Genomic DNA, 16,319 nt, shown 5'->3' with positions numbered 1-16,319 from the left:
GCAAAGGCTGCTCAGGGCTCTGAGTCTTCACATAGGCTTGGAAACTCATACAAACAATATGATGGTTTAATATGTGTCTGATGGTTTACAGACTAGCAGAAAATTTGCTCTTAAAAGAGACTGCATAAAATTATACTGTGTTACTCAGTAGATGAATTCTATGTGTGAGTCACACCCGCCTGTTCCAGTGATAATTTTTTTCTCACTTATTATTGCCATTAGTCCTGCTGAGCTAACACAGCTGAAAGACAGCAAACTGAGTGTCATCCTCAGACTTGTTTGTTATGTTTCACTGACTTGCACCTGCAAAATCCTATTGTAAGCTATGGGGCCCTACATTTTTAAAATTAGAACAGAATCTGAAGATAGCAGGGCTTTACTTGTTTTTGTAACCAGGGCAAAGACTCAACCAAGAGTGCAATATGATCAGCTTGCATATGACCTGTCCACTGGGTCTGAAACGCAAGACAAAGAAAGGAATTGCTGGTTTAATGCTATTGCTTTTTATCATACTGCATACTAATAGAAGGTCTTTTTACTGTCCCAATGCATTTTTTTAATTATTAAATTGGCTTGGTTGATTAATTAGTTTTGTTTTTTACCAGTTAATATTGAATTCACTAGATTTGCTGGTGAGCTACTATCCTTCCACTTGTACCGCTATTTTTGTGTATATATGGACACAAAAGCATGGTTTTACAAGTGAACTGGCATGCTTTACCTTTGTCAAAATTTATTACAGAATTTAATAGTGTATTCTAGTTTCTTTGGTCTCTTATATAGGCTCTGGTTTTACCTTCTAGTCTTCCACAAGTTTTAAAAGTAGCTGCAGAGCAAACTGAAGGGTATTCCTTACCATGAGCTGTCATGAACACTGACCACCAGTGATTGATGACTTCTGTGAACAACATGCTTTAGAGTTTCTCATGTATTCTTCACTGAAAACAAAACAATTTTTAAAAATCTCTGAACAATCTCTTTGCCTTCTCATGAATTTTATTGGGCAATTATGAATGGACATTAATGGAGAGCAGAAAAGTGGAAGAAGTGATGAAAAGGATGTATGTAAGAAAAAAATATGCCTGCTACAAACTCCGAGAAGAGCAGGGGTACTATTGGGCAATGAATTCAGCAGATTGGAATATGTGGTAAGAGTGTGGCTGAAGAAACACAGCAACCTTTGAGCTTGTATATAAACTAGAGACAGGCAGAGAATATGAATTCTATTAGTGAATTACTAGTGAGATTAGGAAATAGAACTTTCTGTCCTCTTCAGAAAGTTTGATTTTAGTGATTTGAAGTGTGTAGATATTTCATTAATTTGACTAATCTGCTTGTGACTTTTCTTTGCAGAAACTCTTATTTAGGCTATTTTCACAAGGTAATTTTCAGCTATTTGTGAACAACATAACTATTTACTAAAATGCTATTGTGTTTATATGACAACTTGTGTAGTTTTGAAGGGACAATGTACAGCAAAATAACATAAATAAGACATTTTCATGTGCAGAAGCAATTAATAATAATTAATATTTACTGAAAATAACATTTTCCTTTTAACAAGTACAAAAGTTTGGCACTATCTATTAGTGTAGAAGGCTCAGAGGCCAATTAATAGGGATATAATTAATTATTTTTCCCCTTAAAGCTACAGGATCCTCAATTAATAGAAATTGTACCTTTCTTTCAGTGCACGGAGCTGTGCTGATTTACACCAAGCTTTATAGAACTTCCCTAAGGGGACTTCCTTAAATGAAATGCTCATTTTAATGGACCACACAGAAGGTATGAGACAAGATTGGAAATGCCTTGAGTATAAAGTTCTGAACATTGCAATTGGTGACAGAAGGCCTATCAGTGAGACAGTAATCCTATAAAAATACAAAAAGATCAGATTGTTTGTCGAATTAGACTTGCTTTAATATGGATGCATGCAAGGGAGCTGGAAACTTTGCATCTGTTTTGTAGACAAAGTGATTAGATTGTGATCACTTAGTCCAAGAGGATAGAAATGATGCACAATTTTGCCAGGATGAGACATGCAAATTGGATCAATTAGCTTTGAGAGCGCTCAGACAATCTGGTAGAGAAGTTTACATGCTGTGTCAAGTGAAACTTAGCAAAGATCAGTCCTGGATGCTGGGGGCAAGTATTATAGTGATTTAAACTTTAATCTCTAAGAGTAATTAATTGTTTTCAGATTTAGTTATAAAATGTATCAGATGCTATAACAAGAGATCCCTTATGGAGATGCTTGATGGTACACCAGAAGTATGACAGAGAAAATAGTAGCAGCCATTTGAGTTGCAACATTTGAGGTAGAGGCGAGTGAATTCAGATGACTGATCTTGTTTGCAGCTAACAGAATGCACAATTCTGGTAACTCCTGTACCATTGTGTTCACCACAATGTTTCAGAAGCAGGGAGTATTCTCATAAGTAGCTCACTGCACTATTTTCATTGAACCAAAGCTCTCTCAGAAGGAGGTCAACAAGAAAGTGATCATTAGGTAAGAGTGCTGTAATTTCTTCAGAGACGATGTAAGAATTTGAATTATGTAACCTTTTAAATGTCCTTTATAGTGTCAAAAGGACCTGTTGTCATAGATAATCAGAGGGGTCTCTATGGAAATGGAAAATTCTCAATATATGTGAAACACTAAAAGCCTCAGAAATCAGTTTTGAAAGAAGAAACTAAAATTTTCAGTAGAGTCCAAATAGCTTACAGAATTAGAAACAGGTGTGCATAATTTGAATTTTAAGGTAGATTCAGCAAATATATATGAGCAGTGTAAAATAACACCTTCCATTTCACTATTTTCTCAGAATTTGTTTCTTAGTGGCACATACATTGACTGCATCACCAGCATTTAATGGCAATCAGTAAGAAATACAGTAAGAATATGTAATGGTGAAAACAGAGGAAAAAATCTCAGCATTACTGTTGTATATGGCAAATCTTATATCCTTGATTGTTTGGTTTTTTTAAATACAAGTGAAGTTCAATCTTACCTCATAAATATCTTCTCTCATCATCTGAAATGGCAAAATATGATTTAAGGAAACAAGGTATAATGACTGCAGAGAAATTTGATGACATTTTCTTTGTTAAATGCTTGTTGAAAACACCAGCATAGAAAAAGGCACTAGGAGAGCACTGCCTTTTACATAGAACTGTTAAAATCCTTCTAAGCTGGGAGGATTTACAATTAACCTAGTATTGTTCATGTTAAGGCAGTTTTTTATGGGTTTGAATAAGGCATTATCCTCCCCCTCAAATATTTTCTGAAAAACAAATAGAAAACCTGGGCATTAAAAATATTTATTTCCCAGCCCTTAATCCTGTGGAGTTTAAATGCCTATCAAGATATGAATTACTATCTTGAGATCAGCCTGGTTATATCTGAAAATCCTTGCAGGCCTGCAAGTTTGAATGGTTAAAAAAAAAAAACCTAGGGAGAAATCAAACTTCTTAAAGTATCTATGCCCAAAAGATCACTTTAAATGATCTGAACAGTTTCAAGTAGACTTTCAAGTGTCCATATTTACTGTGCATACTCTCCTTCAGCTTGTTCTGAATACTGAACAGCTACTGTGTGAATTTATGTAAGGAAATCTCTTAATCTTTCAATGCTGCTTCTTATAATTAGGCATATGTGACACACATGTTCATTAAAGCAACCTTCTTCTTAGAGCAGGGGTTAAGGGGTTGTTTCAGAAAGATATTAGACATATGCTTAGTACCAGCTTTCATGACTGTTAAGCAAGTCCTGACATGATCCACATGGATAAGGATGATTTCCTAACTCAGAAAATTCTAAACCAGGTTTAATGTGATGGTAGCACCAGGTTAAATTTACCCAGGTTTTGAAGTGAATTTTGAACAATGAGCTGTGAATTACAAGCCAATATATATGTATGGGTGGATGGATGGACTTGAGAAATATTTTTGGGTAAAATTCAATATGATAAGCTACCTTCAGTGAAATACATAATAGTAGGGGAAAGAAAATAAAAATTTTCCTCTAGTCTGCTGAAAAAAAGAGCGCTCTATTTGCATTCAGTGTTTTACCTTTACTTTTATATTTACTGCAGAGTTAGAAAGGGGTCACAGTAGTTAATGGAAAGCATTAACAGAAATATTAGGGTGTTTATCAAGCCAGACTCTAAAAGAGATTCTAAATGAAATGTAAACACACTAGCAATGGTAACCTGTGGTTTATGATAACAAATTAACCAAGGGATTATTTTGCTCTTTTTTTACCTGAACTCATTTTACAACACAAGTGTCTACATGAAGGTATCTAATACTCTCCACTTTATTTGGCCATGCACTGGTTTTTCATCTTACATTGTCATACTAGCAGGGAAACGATAATGCTTTACTATAGATGTTCATTTCTGCCCTTTTCATATGCAACAATTCACTCATTTTAAAATGCTATAGTAAATTTTTTTGTCTAAATTCTCTCTTACTGACTTTTTTCCTTGACCTTCTGTCAGCTCTGGGCACTTGTGACTTTCTCCACAACATGCCTTCCAAGGTATTAATTATATTCAATGTGGGCATTGTGTCAAAATCCTAATTTTGCACTTTAGGTCTAGGAGTAGTCCCATTGATTTTAGTGAGAGGACCTATGGATTAGATTTGTGAAAATGCTTTGGGAAATACCTGGGTGGTGTGAAATACTTTATAACATATAACCAATTTATTCATATGGAGAATTGTCAATTTAAATTGGACTATATATCTTCCTGAAAGTCAGCATCAAGTATTGCATTCAAGCATACAGGATTTTATAAAGAAAGACAATAGGAATTTAGTTTTTTAAGAAGAAAACTCAATAAAAAGCACTGTTACTCTGACATTTGTACTATCATTTTTGTTAAAAATTAAAATTAGTATTTAGACCAACATGTAAATTCTGTTTTGTTCTGACAGGTTTTTTTAATATTAATTAACAAGTCCATAGTTGTTTTCAGGAAATTAAAGATTAGTGAGTATGTGGACCGAATTAACTATGTTTTTTCTGTATTGCAAGTCTTTAACCATTAAAATGATCAGATCATACTCTCTTATGTAGTCCAGTACTTTATAAACTTCTCCAGACACTTAACCCTAGTTACTTACACTGCTTTACAGTTAGGTATTTTACCATTGTCTTCCAGTCTCTCAGTGTGTCAGCACTTCCAACTAACACACAAGGTAAGATTATGAGTCAATCTTTAGTAGCATTAAACTTTCAAAAGCAAATTAAATGTGAGGAATTGATACAACATAAAACCAAAATGAAAACAAATGAACAAAGCTCTACACCCTCTGGGTGTCTATTCCTTGGTACTAATGTTCTTTGGAAGCAGGTTCCTATGAGAAAAATCATTATCAGCGAAGCAATGCTGCAAGCTATTTTGGATAGTTGAAGCAGAAAGAGGATAATCACTCTGAACTATAGATCAGTAGTTTGACAAAGAAGAGACAATATGGGAGGTATAATTTCCAAGCTAAAATAAATACATTCAGTATAAGTACATATCTTATCTCAGAAAATACTTTAATACCAAATGAATTTTTGTTTGTAAATTTGGTATTTTTGATATGGTAGTCAAACAAGAAAGGTCTATGATTATTTTTCCTGTGCAGTGCTGTTGCAGATAATTCTATAGATTACTGAGTTAGAGATGAAAAAATAGATCCTCTAATGTGCTCTCATTTTCCATGGTTGAAATCCTAGTCCCAAATTATTATGGCTGAGTAGAAAAAGCATTCTGGGAGAAACCACTTTCCAATTACCATATTTGTATTCTAATGTCTTATTTCTGTTTTCAAGGAGAGATAAAAAAGTAAAAGCATTAATTTTTCATTATTGAAGGTACATAAATTCTGTTACTGCTTTTTTTGTTTCATTTACTATCTTTCCCTTCTTTCTGTGATATAAGGGATACTGCATGCATGCATTGTCTGGTCATAATAACTAACTAACTAACTAAAAAAATAAATAATCTGTACTGAAATAACTAATAGAAGTATGTACAGTGCTATAAGAAGGCAAAATATTCATATTACTATAAACTTTTATATTTGCGCACCTATGCATGTGTTTCATTCCAGAAAAATATGTGCTCAAGAAACAGTACTTCACTGTATGTGTGTTAATACTGTGCAAACAGAAATTATTTCACTTATAGTGAGGAAGTAATTTGAGAAGAAGAATGAGAGAAGTTTCTTGAAGGTTCTCTTTCTGCAAGCTGCTACACATACATAAACTTTTCAAGCCCATGAACATCTGCTAGACCAGAGATATTCTTCTATGAAGTATGCTGAGAACTTTGGTATTTGTTTGCCATGCTACATTTCTAAATCCTGAACATGTTTGTAGAAGTCATATGTGGAGAAAGCAGGAAGGGAGCATCCTTGAAACAAGTTTATTTTTATTATACTGCTGAAATAGAGTGTAGTGACTTTAAGGGAATTTTGTCTTACAGCTTCAGTGATTCTTGGCAACAAAATAAATCAAGCCACTGGACCAGCAAATCCGTTGCTTTAGTATATAACAGCAAGTTGTTTGGTGCACTATGAATAGATATGGATCATGTGGAAATGCTGTTGGCATGTATGGAAGTGAACTTAGGCCCTTTCCTGGAGAAGAAGTAAGACCCAAAATAGAGCTAGTAAGAGTAAAGGTTCAGGAATTTGTAAATAGTTTCACTGCAGTGGTATTTTCACATAACTTAATTGTATTAGGCACTTGTATAAATGAGGTTTAAGTCATTGGTGTCTTTAAGCAAAAATTAAATCAATTTGCATAAAAACAGCTGGTTTTATTTAAAAAGTAAGATGGCAAATCCATTCTATGTTGGTTTTTCAATGATGCTGTTTTTTTACTGAGATGTTTAGAATGAGTACTCCTAGGAATAAATACCGATAGACTGAGAGTAGGGTGGGGAAGAAAACAAACACCACCACCAAAAAAAAAAAAGAGAAATCAACTGAACCAAAAACCCCACGCAATGCTGAATATTGAACAGCTCTGTAAGGATTCCAATGTGCATGTTGTCTGCAAACAGTGTGGGTTCTTTCCATTCTAGGAATCCGATTTTTGAAAAGTTTGAAGCCTGTGCGTGAGGGGAAAGCAGGTGTCTCTGTTTGCACTTCTTGTTATGAACGTGTTATGTTATCTATAGGCTCTTGGTGGTGCTACAATACAGTATTGCCGTCCCCCCACCCCCAATAAATATTATGCAATTAGTACATGATGATGCACAGTATGCAGATGGTTTTTACCTCCCAAAGCTGCCAAACTGTCTTTTTAAGAGAGTGAATGACAAACAGTCATTTTGGGGAGTGACATGTCATGTTGATGGCCCATTAAAACTCCTCAAGAATACTCAGCCAGCTACATATGCCCACTCAGCTCCATCCACAGCAGCAGCTGCTTCTGAGTTCCTCCTGTAGCTGCAGTAAACTTAATGGGCTGGCTGCACAATTCCCTGTTGCCACAGGGCATTTTATGTTCTTATTAAAACTGGGGAGTGGAAAAGGCACAGATTTGTGACTACAGCAGCTGCAGAGACTGGAAAAGGACAGAAAAAGGGAAGGGTACCTCTGTGTGTATACACATGTGTACATGTACATACACACACTTAAATGTTTGTATAGATATACAATCTCTGTCTATATAAAGAGCTACATTGTGTGAGTATACACGAAGAGAGAGAGCACTACAGACACAGTTGAGTATTATTAAGAGAAAAAAGTATCATAGAAATGTGACATGGATGCTGTTATCACATCAAGTTTTCAGTATTTCCTATTAATTATTCAACTCACTAGCCTTTAGATGACAGTATCAGTTATTCCTAGGGGGACTATTCTTCTGAACTTTGTCTTCAACCTAGAAGCCTTTAGGGCTTACTTAGATGCTAACTGGAATATTAGGAAGTGAAAGATTTAGAATTTTAGTACTTCTAATTTGAATTTTGTTTGAACAGTAGCCATCAAGGAAATGAAGTTTCACTGTTCCTTTTCCTCTTTAACCCCCATTTTCGAAAGGTTGGCAAAATTAAATGTTCACTTCACTTCATGTGGCTGAGGTGATAAGATTATTATCCTCCTGAAGCACTGATCTACCATTTAGAAGTATAAGGGCTGTATAAGGGCTTTAACTAAACTCTTCCACCAGTATCTCTGAAATTTTATTTTGGAAACAATACAGAGGAAGGAGGGAATAGTAAAACCTAACTGCTTATTCCAAGTGTGATGATGGAAGAGCATAAGTAAATTAATACAAATTCTTACTATTTCAGTTTCTTAGACAAGAAACATGCATTCTGTAACAAAAAAGGAGTTCAAAAACTGAATTAACAGTGGAATTAAGGATTGTTTGAGGATTGTTTTTCTAAAGAAAAATACCTAGTTCACTCAAAGTTAGCTGACAGTCATGCTACTCTCCCAGCCCATTAATCACATTTATTTTGTTTTCTCCTCTGATCTCAGGACTTTGAAATCAAGGGCAATTTAAATTTCAATTTCTTTCTTTTTTTTAATCTCTTTTTTTGTTTGTTTGTTTTTGTTTTATTTTCTGTGCACTTGGAGTAGTGGTATTGCACATCCTCAGTAAAATGACACTTGACCAGTTCCAGGTAATCATTTTTTTAAATTGCTGTTGCATTAAGCAGTGTATGAAAAGAAGATGCTGGTAAAGTTATACAGCATTACTTTGAAGTACTATTCTTGCACTTCAGATGTGTCCATGTTCTCATTCACTTTGGCTTTTGGTTTGTGAATATTTTTACCTTTTATTTGTTTATTTATTTATTTATTTTCCCCCCCTCTCTTTCTTGTTAAACATTTGTATTTATTTTGCCTCATCCTCTGCTTTCTTAAAAACGACTGAATACCTTGATTGTACACAAAGCTTTATCCTCACTAGTTTTATATATTGTTGAATTATAAAGGTCTTGAAGGTTCAAATTACACCAAATGTCATACATTTTGCCTGCAGGAGGACTATTGAGGACAATCTGTGGGAAGAAAACTGATACTCCCAAAGGGATGCGCCTTGGTTTTACCTTGAATCTGAAATGTGTTCATTTGATAGGTAGTTTTTGATGACCTCATTGCATTTGTGGTGATCCTGGGCAGATATATGTCTGCCTTGTGGTCATTCATAGGACTCTAGTATTACCTGTGTCAAAACAAAATATGATTCAGAGGCAGTCTGGGTTCAGGCAGTCTGTAGGGTCAGTGCTGAATGGGAAGAGATCTCTGAAATGTCCTGGACCTCAATTATCTCAGAAGTTCTTAGGTCTTTGGTCAGCTCTGAGCACTCCAGACACTGTTTTGGATATTTTAAATCAAGTCAGAAGAGAGGTCTTGTCTGGGCTGACCAGATTTTTAGCAACACAACTCCTTGTGTTAGATAAATATAACGTGCTTATACTGTGGTCTGCAGCATGAGACCTTGTTGTATTCCCTTGTGACTGTCTCTGCACTTGCCTGACAAAGAGCAAGTCTGAAGGCAACAAAACAGTGCATGAGATTGCCAGTATGTCAACATGGCAAATTGTGCTACAGTGACACCGTTGTCTGTGCTGGTTCCCTACTATGCTGACAACATTGCTGAAACAAGGAAACTCTGGCAGCATTACAAGCAGATTCCTTCTGTTCAAACTCTAATTAAACGTGTTGGAGTTTTGGGTATAGCCGATTATATTGACTTGATCTCTTGTCCTCAGTATTATCTGTTGTGCTGAAAGCACAGAATGTAGACCAGCATATTTCTTTCTGAGCCTAGGCCTATACTATAGTTTTACATAAATTAATAAAACCAAAAGCAAACAAAAGCCCTCCAGGAGCTCCTTTATCACTTTCTCAACATTTCTTGGAGAATAGACTTTTATAAGAAAATCATTACCTCCTGAATAATACTTTCACTGGTGCCTGGGTATAAAGTCAATTATATGAATCACAGGCCTTTGCTGACATCAATAAAATGTTGAAGAATCTTTTTCTTTCCCTCATGACTTCTGTAATCAGACTGAAAGATAAATTTAAAAAGATGTCTTAGGCTTTTGATACTGAAATATGGTTTTCGTTTACAAGAATGATAGTTTCATGGCTCCTTCTGAAAACAATGATCCTATTAGTAGCTAACGTGTTTGTGAAGCCCTTAGACATTGCAGAAACGTGGTATGTGTGCACATTAGAATTTACTGAAATGTTAACTACATCATCTAGGTTAAGTTTTAAATATTAGCTATCATTTGCATTGAAATTGTTCCAAAGCACCAGCACTGAACCTTTAGTTATCCTGATAGTTGATAAATATAGTTACATTAAAAGAAAAGAAAAATAAAAGGAGATAAAACCCCTATAAATATCTAGTACTTCATGAGTCATCACAAAACACATACTAACAATGATAATCTAAGGGGAAAAGGGATTTGAAAACTTCGTATGTGTAACCATAGTAAATATTGACTCCAAGAAAATCCGAGAACGGCAGCTTTAAGAACCTGGCTGTTGTGATGACCAAAATTAATAGAAGTGGAAAAATGGTGGTTTTGTTTCAAATCACCATCTTTCTTTAGTCTTTTAGAAATTCCATACTTAATCTTTATATACTCTTTTTAAGTCTTCCCAGAAGGATGAAGGGGAGAAGGTGGAATGAAGAAAAGTTTATTCTTCCCACAATCTGTTCTCAATTGTTTTGTGATAGTAAATTGTGGTTATAAAATGGACAAGAAGATTGCTTCTGGTTTGGAGTTCTTTTTTTCCTTTTTCCTCGTTGTTTTTGATTCTTACTGCCTCCTTGCATTTTGTGAGGAGGCAGGAATAAAGTCATGACAGTTCCATATCACAAATAATGATGGATGCTGCACAGGGCATGAGGAGGAGGCAGTTTTCATTCCTCTCCTCCCTTTCTAGTTACTTTCATAGAGAGAAAGGAAGGGGTGCAGACAAGGCAAATCCTCCTTGAGAAAACATTTCAGTTCTGCAAAGGAGGACACATTTCCTATGGTCTTAGAGAGCAATGAAGCTAGATTGTATTGAAGCATCTGATGTTTCCCCTGTCCATCTCTTTATCTCCATTGCTTCTGTCATTCTGCTAGTGTCAAAAAACCATCAGGTCCTCATGTTCTCCCTTCGATTTTCTTCATCACCAATAATCTATAACCTCTGTAATGAATCATTAACCATGCTAGCACAGAGAGAAGCAAAAGCAAAGACAGATCTTTAAGGAAGATAAATCAGAAAAGAGAGGCATACGAACATTTCACCTGCTTTAAAGGAGCCTGAACTGAAAATCAGAAAAAGAGTAAACCTCCCATTCAGACATACAAGAGATGAGTAGTGGCCACATAAGCTGCTTTTAGTACTTTAAATGCTTTTAATACTTCAGTGCAATATCTCTCCTTACTGAGAAAAATTAGTCTCCTTCTCTATTGGAAATATTGCTTTATTACTTTAATGGCAAGTGATACTAAAGGGTATCATCTTTAGTTGTACAGATTTTAAAATAGGCAATATCTAGAAACTGTTGAGTATTGGGAATTTTGAAAAAAACTTTTATTTAGGTTTCCCTAGAATAATTACCAGCCTAAAAGTCCACATAGACATAAATGCATTAGGGGAGACACTAGAGTAAGCTATATTGCTGTAGAGACAAAAAAATCTGAGAAAAAATTTGGTTTATTAAAAGAGTTAAGGTAATAACACCTTTGCTCTTTAGTGAAGTTGACTGCTTCCTGCTCTCACACATATTCAGCAAGTATTTTCTAAAACTGAGAGCCTAAAGAGATTAAGTGCTTTTTTAGCTTGAGTTCAGAGTCAACACTAAATTATCTTCTAAAGAACAAGAAAAAGTTCACTTTGTATGTACATTGTCCCTCTGCCTCAACAAGGCTTTTGTGGCTTTTATTATTAGATCTGTTTGCTCTCTACTAACTTTCCTAGCACATCCAAAGTTATCCTGCTGTCAAAAAATACATCATCTCTCTCTAGAGGATTGTTGCTTCGCTTTCCTGTTCTCATGTACTCTTGTATATGCAGGGATCACCCAAATCCAGAACTCTTAGAATCTTCATGTTAAATATATGCAGTATGTAACAAAAAAGCTATAGGATCAGCATACAAGAATTGGCTCATGAATCTTATACTGAAAATAAGTCAAGCTGAAAGGCAAGGCAAACTGGAGAGTCACCATCATGGATATTGTGTGGAGGTGGCAATGAATGAAATGGATTGGAAGCTTACAACTGTCTCTATCATTCCTCTTTCTGAAAACAGGGTGTTTTATTTACAATATCTATGGCAAACTGATTCTGAAAGAGGAATTGTCTGGAATAACCCAGAATGGAACCAAATAAGGTTTACCCTGTGAATCCTTGAATCCTCCGTGTCTCTTGAAACAACAATTTGAAAGTGACTTTGTCCTGAGCCTCTCTACTTCTCATGAAGTCATAGTCCCCATGTGCATATATAGATTGAACATGGTTCTGTCTCCTACTAGAATGGCCCTGTAGAAAGTGGGAGGAGTGAAAGACAAGCTAGCAGATGGCACAGCCAGAGATGCTTCCCGGAATCTTACTCCAAAGTACTACTGTTCTGAGGACTAATATCATCCTATATAATTGTTGCCAAATTAATAACAAGAACAAATAAAAATCCCAGATCTTATTACTGAATGTATATCTTTTATTAAAAATGGGGCAAAGAATACCTGAAAACAGCAACAAAAGTAAACAAGAAAACCTGACAACAACAAAAAATGCACAAAGTGTTTTCTAAAGCCAGCGTTATATGGAAAATTGTAATTCTCACTTCTTACAATGTTGAATTAAATAGCTGGAACCACAGGTAGTTTGCAGTCATGTTTGGTAGTAGCAGAGCTGAATATGATGCAGGACATTCAAATTCAAAAATTTTGTTCATAGTTGCAAAGCATTGAAGTCTCTGCATTAATGACTTTGAAGATCACTGTATGGAAGAATTATATTGTGTGAAACTGGAATATATGTGACATGAAAACTGCATCAAAATTCTCAATATTTTCAGCAATTGTTTGCATTGTTCTCTTGTACTGTACTTTTAAGTTTTCTCAGATCTCCTCTAAAAAGCATATAAAAGTGTTTGAAAAATCTCTTTAGAGTGCTTTACACTGAATTGATTGTTCCCTAGTGCCAAAGATAAACTAAATCTTGAGCTATATCACCTTCCTGGGGTTAAGTAGGTAGAGAATGGTACATTACTATTTTGAGCGTGGGCCAGAACAGTTTTTAAATGCTTAGTAGAACAAAGTTTTATTAAAATATGCAAAGAAGTTTGCAGTTCCAGAGCCTTAACCTTGGAATAACAAAGGTCCTCACTAATCACTTTACTAATCCATGTGGTAGCAGTTTTCTTACCAAGGCATCATTCCAAAAAGTGGCTTCTGCTCAGCATTTCACTCCAGGTCACCAGCCACTGTAGTGAAATCCATGAGGAGATTTATGGACCTCAAAGTGGAAGTCCTTAAAGAACAATGTGTTGTTAATCAGTAAGCCACTGAGTGAGCAAATGGGAAATGCTGAAGCTTCAGAATTTCTCCTTTCCCTGGATGTGAAAGCCTTGCTCAGTGCATCCTCAAGGATTTACTGGTCTCTCCCCTGAAGGTCTCTTTTTTATTTTTTTCAAAGCTGGTGAGTTATTTGGGATAGGGCTGGCTGTAGATACAAGGTAAAAGGTAGGCTGTGCAGCCCTGCAGTTTGAGAGCACTGTGGTGTGCTGATGGGCTCAGCTCCATCCCCATAGGACAGCGCTGTGCTGCTCTCAGCAACTGAGATGTGGAAACTTTCCTTTCTCTGCTTGAAGAGATTTACTTGTACATCTCTAACATTCAGAAAACTGCACTGCATGATGAAATGCTGGGTATGCTGATGTCCTCTGCTTTTCTCTCATCCAGCATCCATCCTAAGTTATGCCAGAAAAGGGGGAACAGCCTTTACAGGGATAATGTGAGAATCTCATGAAATGCTGAGTATGCTGGTGTCCTCTGCTTTTCTCTCATCCAGCATCCATCCTAAATTATGCCAGAAAAGGTGGAACAGCCTTTACAGGGATAATGTGAGAATCTCAGCCAACCCAGAAAGACCAGCTAGAATATGGTGTATGGAGAAAACAGAATCACTTAAGATAAAGGCATGGATTTCTTGTATCCCATAACCTCAGTTCTTGTGAAATGTGATATTCAGCATGTCAGTCTAGACTGTAGGATTCTGGCTATATAGGGAAACACAGACAGTTCCTCTGTAGCACACAGGAGACATATGCACCCTGAAGCAGGTATTAGAGAAAGAAAGAGGAAGGAAAAAAAAGGTCAAACAAAATCAAAGACAAGTTAGACAGATTCTTACTTGCACAGGCCACTGCTCCTTTGTAGGGAAGATGGATACTTCTTCCAGTCAAGTTTGAAAAAGCACTGAAAGCCCCAGCTGTCAGATGTGTGAGTTGAACAGAGGTATCGTTTGTTCAATAAACCCCAGCCACTGGGACTGAGGAATACTCAGTGCTGTGGATCTCAAATGAGCCTGAATGTGAGATACATTTTACCTTGGCCTGCTCACAGTGTCAGCATGGTTTATTCCTGAGTGTGCAGAGAAGTTGGGCTTTAAATGTTTGTGGAACTCCACCAAAGAAATCTTAGGCTTGTTTAGGTGTCTCTGGATTTAGGTAGCAGGAGAATAAGGGTAAATCATATTTCAAAATAATGTAGCTAATCTGATTTAGATACTTCAGTTCTGTTTTTCTAATCCAGTCCAAAGCTCTGGATTCCATTTCTGTCTTAAAAGAGAGGAGTGCACTGTAATTGCATAAGTATGTGATGTCCAAACAGTGTAAGTGAAATAATGTGTAAGAAATAGGCAGCTTTTTATCCAGCTGAAAAATTCAAAACTGAGCATGAATACTTTCCTGCTGAAATAGGAAAATATTTTGCAGCTGTGCTAAGTCATGCCCAAGACAACAATTTTCTACATGTATTTGGGAAGTGAATACTGTCATAGTGATACTCCTAACAGAGAGAAAAAAAAGTTAGTGATAGAAATTGTGATGATGGTGATGACAGTGAACGTATCTCCAAACTCAAGATAACATGGAATTCGGGCAGGCACAAAGAAGATATGAGATAGAAAAACCCAAGCATATTTAACACTGTCTTCAGCTATTTACAAATTAATCCACTTTTAACAAGCAAGGAAGTACTTTAAATTTTACTGATACTCTTTTCACTTACTGTACAGTATTAAATATATGATATGTGCATGTTACTATAACATGATATCCAGATCAATTACAGTCTTGATGCAAGTTTGAGAAGTATGTAAGAGGTGTTTGAGTCTTTCTGTAACAGGAAGATGAAACTTGGTGAACATAAAAGAGGTAGAAAACCTGTGGAATTCTGGTCTGTAAGTTAAAATACCTTGAGTGATGAGGAAAAAAAATTCTTACTGTAAACCTATCTTGTCTTTCTAATGGAAGATACATTTTGACCTGCTGAAGTATATTTCTTGTGTGCCTACTACAAGTAGTCCCAGGGAAACTGCACCTGGCTTTCAGTGCTGTGTGCTTCCAAAAGTGCCAGGACAACTTGGTCTTTCTCAGAGTCTGCATTTTTCTGTAATTAGATAATGAAAAGGAAGATATGGAAATGAAGAATTGAAGTTACAGGCCCATCAGATAGTAGCGAGCAATTTATCAACCAGCACATTTTACCTCCTTTTATAGAATCATAGAATATGCTGAGCTGGAAGGAAACCATCAAGATAATCAAGTCCAACCCATGGCCTTGCACAGGAAACCACAAGAGAAACACCAAGTGCCTGAGAGCATTGTCCAATTCAACATTTCTTGAACTCTGTCAGGCTTGGTGCTGTGACCACTTCCCCAGGGAACCTGTTCCAGTGCCCAACCACCCTCTTATTGGAAAACTTGCCAGCTATCCAACCTAAACCTCCCCTAACTTAGCTTCATGACATTCTCTTGAATTCTGTCACTGGTCATGAGAGTGAAGAGATCAGTACCTGCTGCTTTCCCTCATGAGGAATATTTGACAGAGTTTACTGCTCTCTGCAGTAAACACTGAGAAAATACATAAATACACACAAGAGCAAACACACACTGACATGAAGTTTATACTGCCATTTGTTTGAAGTCTCACCCTTCTGAAGGATTATAAGCTGAAGTGAGCAATGTGGTTAAATTCAGATAGGAATAAAGTCATGGTTATGATCATATGTGTGCATGTGTTTGCCTATGTAAAAATCTGGCATGAGAAGAGTGAG

General features: G+C 36.1%; 1 protein-coding gene across 1 annotated transcript in view; it reads left to right on the top strand.

Moving 5' to 3' along the window:
• Nucleotides 1-16,319, top strand: part of LOC129117525 (cadherin-7) — an 84,243-nt gene that overhangs the window by 23,199 nt on the left and 44,725 nt on the right. The gene's annotated exons all lie outside the window — the stretch shown is intronic.

The sequence above is a fragment of the Agelaius phoeniceus genome, chromosome 1, assembly GCF_051311805.1.
Source record: "Agelaius phoeniceus isolate bAgePho1 chromosome 1, bAgePho1.hap1, whole genome shotgun sequence".
Classification (NCBI taxonomy): domain Eukaryota; kingdom Metazoa; phylum Chordata; class Aves; order Passeriformes; family Icteridae; genus Agelaius; species Agelaius phoeniceus.
Note: the sequence above shows the minus strand (reverse complement) of the source record. Positions and strands in the feature narration are given on the sequence as shown.